Source organism: Gadus macrocephalus, chromosome 11, assembly GCF_031168955.1.
Source record: "Gadus macrocephalus chromosome 11, ASM3116895v1".
Lineage (NCBI taxonomy): Eukaryota > Metazoa > Chordata > Actinopteri > Gadiformes > Gadidae > Gadus > Gadus macrocephalus.
In genome coordinates, this window is record NC_082392.1 from 2,586,579 (window position 1) to 2,594,469 (window position 7,891).

Below are 7,891 nucleotides of genomic sequence, written 5' to 3' on the forward strand. Positions count from 1 at the left end.
CCGTGGTGGAGGCCGGGTCCGTGGTGGAGGCCGGGTCCGTGGTGGAGGCCGGGTCCGTGGTGGAGGCCGGGTCCGTGGTGGAGGCCGGGTCCGTGGTGGAGGCCGGGTCCGTGGTGGAGGCCGAGTCCGTGGTGGAGGCCGGGTCCGTGGTGGAGGCCGGGTCCATGGTGGAGGCCGAGTCCTCGATGGTGGCCGGGTCCTCGATGGTGGCCGGGTCCGTGGTGGTGGGGGGGGCCGTGGTGGAGGGCGGGTCCATGGTGGAGGCCGGGTCCTCAATGGTGGCCGGGGCCGTGGTGGAGGGCGGGTCCATGGTGGAGGCCGGGTCCGTGGTGGTGGGGGGGGCCGTGGTGGTGGCCGAGTCCGTGGTGGGGGGGGCCGTGCTGCTGGGGGGGGGCACGTCGTCTGTTCACAGAGACACGTTCTCAGTTAGTCGTTAGTCACAGGGCGACAGTCGATCAGGAGGTAGAGCGGGTTAACTAGTAACCCGAAGGTTGCTAGTCGGATCCCCGGCTCCTCCTAGCTGAGCGGCGAGGTGTCCCTGAGCAAGGCACCTCACTCTGACTGCTCCTGACGAGCTGGCTGTCGCCCTGCGTGGTCGACTCCGCCGTCAGCTAGGGGGCGCCGGGGATTGAACTAGCACTCTTCCCTAAGGTGGCAGTTAGGGTGAGATGCCTTGCTCAGGGACAGCTCGACACTCAGCTAGGAGGAGGAGCCGGGGGGATCTAACTAGCAACCTTAGCGGTAGTGGTGCTGTCATAACCGTTGATAGGGTGTATAACCCACTCTCACTCAGTCACACCGAAGATGGTCAGATCTCCGTTGGTGTGGTTGAGAAATGTGCAACCTAAAAATATAAGTTATGACTAACGATTAACGACATGTGACAGGTCGGTTCCATCATTTGGACCGGTAAGATCTCACAACTTACCTTTCAAGTCGATTTGGCCCCCAACACTAGTAATAATAATAATAATAATACATTTTATTTAGAGGCGCCTTTCAAGACACCCAAGGTCACCTTACAGAGCATATCAAAACAGAATAACACTCAAAAGAAAGGGGGGGACCTCACTAACCACCACCGATATGTAGCACCCACTTGGGTGATGCACGGCAACCAATCGGCGCCAGAACGCTCACTACACACCAGCTTGAGGTGGAGAGTTAGGGATGAGGTGGAGAGTGAGGAAATTCCCAGTAACAATCCGTCCCAGAAACATAGAAGACAGTGTGGGGAGACAGGACGGAGAGACTGTCAGGCGCTTGTTCACGAAGAACCATGCGGCCCGCATTATATAAGAAAGTTTCAAAGCTAAGACAAGAGGTTAGTGAGGTTGTTGCCTCGATGACCGGTTGGAAGGCTCATGTTGCTCCCGACTTCGTAATAGTGATGTCCTAAAAAGAAAAAAGAAAAGAAGAAAACAGCATGAGCAAAAAGTGTAGCATCAGTATGCTTACTTGTTTGCTTAAGGTAACTCTTAATGTGTAATATTCATAACTTTGTAACACACACACACACATACAAACAAAGACACAAACCCACACATACACAAACAAGCATAAAAACAAACAAACATATGGACACACGGATACACACACACTTTATCAAACAAGCACACACACACACACACACACACAGTTTTTCCGGTTGTTTTGCTCTCTCACTCGTCATCGCTGACCCGGGTTGTTCGGCCATATTCCACATGGGAAAAGCATCGCTCTATGGGAAACTAGTTGTAGCTGCCACTCGAAATACGGCAATGCGTTACTATGGCAACACCGGAAGTAGGAGTACAAAAGTAATTTGATTTCTAACTGTTATATTATTATGTTTAGGAAATGGCACACTGCATGAAGCAGAGGAGGCGTGGCGCTGGGATGCAGGTAACATGCAGGTAACCGAGTGTGCCTACCAGTGGCGTAGCTTAGTTGTGCTAGGCAAGATCGCGCTGGGCCCCCCCCCCTCCCCCCAACCCCCCCCCCCCCCCCACACACACACACAAACACACACGCGAATGCATCCACTCCCCCATAGGGCCTATGCCAACAGCCGCCATAACGAGAGAACGTTTGGTTTCAGGTGTCATTAATTGAGTTCAGCTGACATGGTCCTATGACAAACAGAAGATGTACAGTTAAGGGTTACATCAAGACTGTACAACAGAGGTCAGCAGGGGGGATGAGCCTGAGCGAGAAGACAATGCAGGCGGAACAGGAGATGAATACTCAAATCTAATCTTGTTAATATGCTTAATAAGTTGACAGAAAGCAAAAAGTCAAAATGATCTGACAGGCCAGACAAAGCAGGCCAGTTGGCGACCCCATGGTGTACAATATGACAGACAACATTAGGCACTTCCATACGGTGAACATTTGTACATCACTGCACCAATACCTTGCTTTTCCAGTTCCATTAAGACTTTAAGACCTGTGTTTTTTCTCTTCTTCTTCTTCTTACATTGACTTAACTGAGGATCCTTTAAATCATAATGAAGTTTAGTTTTTCAACGATTTTAATTGAACTCATCCACAAGGCCTATGGATGACATTTCTGTAATAAAACTTTAGTTACCTACCAGCGACCATTCTTCCGTTTCTTCCTTTTCCCCTTCCCTTTCTCCTCCGGGCTCGACAGTTTGTCTCCACCATCAAGATAATGCCTCCTCTTGCAAACCAACTCCTCTCTGTTGTCTGAAAACGTCAAAATTATGACGTTTCATAAAGTGTGTTTAGTATTATTTTGGGCAAAATAAAGTTTCTCTCTATAAATCCAGGCCGTGCACCCCACACTTCCCATGCCTCACATTATAGGCGGGCCGAGAGAACGCAAAATCATCATCAGAACCATGGACAGAGACTTAGCATCCCTAGATCACACGTCAAAATCGTGGAAACATTATTAGGACCACGTACTCTGTATTTGCAACACACTGCCTACTATCAAAAACAAAACATAAATACTCCATTCAGCTGACCACCCAACTACATTTCCTAAACAGCACAACTATGGCCTAATCAAAATGGCCAATGGTAACGTACTCCTCCTGACACAGCGGCCATAACCAATAATAAAATAACAACTGCTCTTGGCCCCGTTTCCCGATATCGATGGATCTTCGCTCGTAAGATCATTCTCTCGATTGATCTTTCGAACCATCGATAATTTCTTTGGAGCGTTTCCCCGAAACTCCTCTTAACGTGAACGCGCATTCGCTGCACTCACAACGATCGTAGGATTGTACCTGTCCACTGACATGGTGCTGAAACGGGTTATGACGCAGGGGGAGACGCAGGAATGTCGGAGGAAAATGGGGTTAAAAAGGGTTAAAATATCTCCCCATCAAGGCCAACCGCAGAGTAGCCTACGAAAAGAATAGATTGCAATAATATGAATGCTAAAGATATTAAAACACAATTGATTAAGCCTAGGCCGACATATATATCAGTCCTAATCCTGAGCGCACGATCGGGAGGTGGAAGTTGCGCTTTAGATGCCTTCACAAGTCCAGTGGAGGGCTCCAGGTTTCGCCGGCCAAGTCATGCGCTGTGATATGTGTGACAGCTATGTTGCACAACATTGCAGCTAAAGGTACGAACACACCAAACGCGTAACCCGCGTAAGATTTACGCGCGTAACGCAGCTAAAATGTCCTACGCAGCTACGCGCCTGTGGCTGTGCTGGATTTAGGAGTCCGAGGAAGGAAACCCAAACGCCGCCGTGTTTGAGTGCATGATAGAGCTTGGATCGGGTTAGATTAAATAATCTCAGATATAAATAACAATAATCGGGTTAAATAACTTCACATGGTGTGTCTGGTGTGTTTCCAGCATTCGTAGTGTTGATCAGCAGAGATATAGTCCGCCAAGACGTTGAGGTTGCATAGCAACCAGAGACGCTGTCCATGCAAGTGAATGGAGCGTTCCCTCTTCGTCATAACTATCAAACCAAACATCCTTCACATTCACCGAACGAACATTATGAAAGTAAAATGCACATTTCTTGCTAAAAATGTTGACATAAACGCATTTAATTGCGTAACTATGTTACTATTTCCACCCAGAATAAAGAAAGATGTCGGCCGTATGCTTCTGTGCAAGCGTCACTACTCTCTGCCAGTGACGTCGGGTCAAGCTCCACGCTGATTGGCTATCGCGGCTAAGCATCACGCGTTGGAGCGTTGAAAGTTACATTTTTTGAACTCCGGGCGTAGGTGCGTTAGGTGCGTATATACGCAGCTCATACGCGGCTAACGCGGCTAAAATGTTGCTTTAGCGCATGTAACGCATCTACGCAGCTCATACGCGCGTAAACCAATGGTTCCCTATGGAAAAATTGCCGATTTTATACGCGTCTTATGGTGCGGCCACACCAACCGCGTTACGCCCCGTGCCCACTACCTCCGTCCGTTGACTGATCCCCATTTACTTTGAATGCCTCTGCAAAGACTACTCCCCCATCAGTCAGCCATGCCTTCCCACGTCCGTTGACTGACGGAGGTAGTGGGCATGTAGGGTTACGCCCCGTGCCCACTACCTCCGTCAGTCAACGGACCTGGGAAGGCGTGGCTGACTGATGGGGGAGTAGTCGTTGCAGAGGCATCCGTCAGCCAATCAAATCGCTTCGCCGGGTTCTTCCCGCTACTTCCTGCTTGTTGCGATGCAAGATGACCCGCTTTCCCGCTTTCCAGTATCGTCAGAGCCCGAGTCGCGTCACAGTGCTTAAATTTGCATACGCGATCTGATTGGATGACGGATCCGTCGCTGCCGAAAAAGTTGAACATTTTTCAACTTTCTGACGGCGCCGAAGGCTCCAACGGAACGGACGGATCCACAATGCATTGCGGGTCCGTCCCCATTCAAAGTCAATGGGGATCAGTCAACGGACGGAGGTAGTGGGCACGGGGCGTAAGGCTGGGGTAGCTTTGGTTGAACCGGAGGACATTGAGGACGATGACGACGAGGAAGATCGGTGTGAGGACGGCCTCCCTCATAACTACGCGGCTGGTTTTCATGCATGTCGAAGAGTGATTGAGACTCTTTTTTAACCCCCTCCACCCTCCCACATGTCACTAAACATTCCCGTCAACTTGACCAATCCCCACCATATCCCCAGCCTTTTGCCTGCTCCTTTGCATTTTTTTTTATATTTTTATAATTATTATTATTATTATTATTTTTCTTTTTTCTTTTTTTCTTTTACCTCTCCTGGAACCATCACCTTATCGTGGTGGAGAGGTTTGCGTGTCCCTGTGAACCTGAGGGCTGTGTTGTCTGGAGCCTTGTGCTCCTGGTAGGGTCTCTCATGGCAGAGTGGTCTCAGGTGAGGGGCCAGACTAAGAATGGTTAAAAAATCCTCAATGATAACGTAAGAAGAGGAGATGTGACCCGGCCCGGAGGAAGCCCGGGGCCCCCGTCTGGAGCCAGACCCAGACGGAGGGCTCGATGGCGAGCGCCTGGTGGCCGGGTTTGCCACGGAGCCCGGTCGGGCACAGCCCGAACAAACTACGTGGCACCCCCCCTCTCTTCATCCCATGGGCCCACCACCTGTGGGAAGACCCGTTGGGGTCGGGTGCGCAGTCACATGGGTGGCAGCGAAGGTCAGGGGTCTCGACTGACCAGACCCGGGTGGCAGAAGCTGGCTCTGGGGACATGGAACGTCACCTCGCTGTGGGGAAAGGAACCAGAGCTTGTGAGGGAGGTGGAGCACTATCAGTTAGATCTGGTGGGGCTTACCTCCACGCACAGTCTCAGCTCTGGTACCGTACTCCTGGATAAGGGTTGGACTCTATTCTTCTCCGGAGTTGCCGAGGGCGTGAGGCGCCGGGCGGGTGTGGGGATACTCATAAATCCCCGTCTGAGCGCCGCGGTGTTGGAGTTTACCCCGGTAGACGAGAGGGTCGCCTCCCTGCGCCTAAGGGTTGTAGGGGGGAAAACTCTGACTGTTGTTTGTGCGTATGCACCAAACAGCAGCTCAGAGTACTCAGCCTTCTTGGAGACCCTGAATGGAGTCCTGTATGGGGCTCCAGTAGGGGACTCCGTAGTTCTGCTGGGTGACTTCAACACCCACGTGGGCAACGATGGAGACACCTGGAGAGGCGTGGTGGGGAGGAACGGCCTCCCTGATCTAAACCTGAGCGGTCGTTTGTTATTGGACTTCTGTGCTAGTCATGGATTATCCATAACAAACACCATGTTCGAACATAAGGGTGCTCATAAGTGTACCTGGTACCAGAGTACCCTAGGCCGAAGATCAATGATCGATTTTGTGATCGTGTCATCTGATCTGAGGCCGCATGTTTTGGACACTCGGGTAAAGAGAGGGGCGGAACTGTCAACCGACCACCATCTGGTTGTGAGTTGGATCAGGGAATGGGGGAAATTTCTGGATAGACCTGGTAAGCCCAAACGAGTAGTGCGGGTGAACTGGGAACGTCTGGAGGAGGCCCCCGTCCTAGGTATCTTCAACTCACACCTCCGGCGGAGTTTTTCTGGCATTCCTGTGGAGGTTGGGGGCATTGAGCCGGAGTGGGCGGTGTTCAAAGCCTCCATTGCTGAAGCTGTGGTGGCTAGCTGTGGCCTCAGGGTCTTGGGCTCCTCAAGGGGCGGTAACCCTCGGACACCGTGGTGGACACCGATGGTCAGGGAAGCCGTCCGATTGAAGAAGGAGGCCTTCCGGGATATGATATCCTGGAGGACTCCTGACTCGGTTGCAGGGTACCGACAGGCCCGAAGGGCTGCAGCTGCTGCCGTGTCGGAGGCTAAGCAGCGGGTGTGGGAGAAGTTCGGAGAGGCCATGGAGAAGGACTTTCGGTCGGCACCAAAGCGTTTCTGGAAGACTTTCCGGCACCCCAGGAGGGGGAAACGGGGAACCATCCAAGCTGTGTACAGTAAGGATGGGACTCTGTTGACCTCAACTGAGGAGGTCATCGGACGTTGGAAGGAACACTTTGAGGAACTCCTGAATCCGAATAACACGCCCTCTATGTTGGAGGCAGAGCTCGAGGTTGATGGTGTTTCGTCGTCAATTTCCCTGGTGGAGGTCACTGAGGTAGTCAAACATCGCCGCAGTGGCAAAGCCCCAGGGATTGATCAGATCCAGACAGAAATGCTAAAGGCTCTGGGTGTTGAGGGGCTGTCATGGTTGACACGCCTATTCAACATCGTGTGGGAGTCGGGTACAGTGCCAAAGGAGTGGCAAACCGGGGTGGTGGTTCCCCTGTTCAAAAAGGGGGACCAGAGAGTGTGTGCCAATTACCGGGGTATCACACTTCTCAGCCTCCCTGGTAAAGTCTACTCCAAGGTGCTGGAAAGGAGGGTTCGGCCGATCGTCGAACCTCAGATTGAAGAGGAACAATGCGGTTTTCGCCCCGGACGTGGAACTACGGACCAGCTCTCTCGCAAGGATCCTGGAGGGGGCCTGGGAGTATGCCCATCCGGTCTACATGTGTTTTGTGGATCTGGAGAAGGCGTATGACCGGGTCCCCCGGGAGAAACTGTGCGAGGTGCTGCGGGAGTATGGGGTAAGGGGGTCTATCCTCAGGGCCATCCAATCCCTGTACTCCCAAAGCGAGAGCTGTGTTCGCGTCCTCGGCAGCCAGTCAGTTTCGTTCTCAGTGGGTGCTGGTCTCCGCCAGGGCTGCGCCTTGTCACCAATCCTGTTTGTGATATACATGGACAGGATATTGAGGCGTAGTCGTGGTGGGGAGGGGTTGCAGTTCGGTGGTCTGAGGATGTGGTCCTCATTGGATCATCGGCCTGTGACCTTCAGCACTCACTGGATCGGCTGGCGGCTGAGTGTGAAGCGGCTGGGATGAGGATCAGCACCGCTAAATCTGAGGCCATGACTCTTAGCAGGAATCCGATGGATTGCTTACTCCGGGTAGGAAATTAG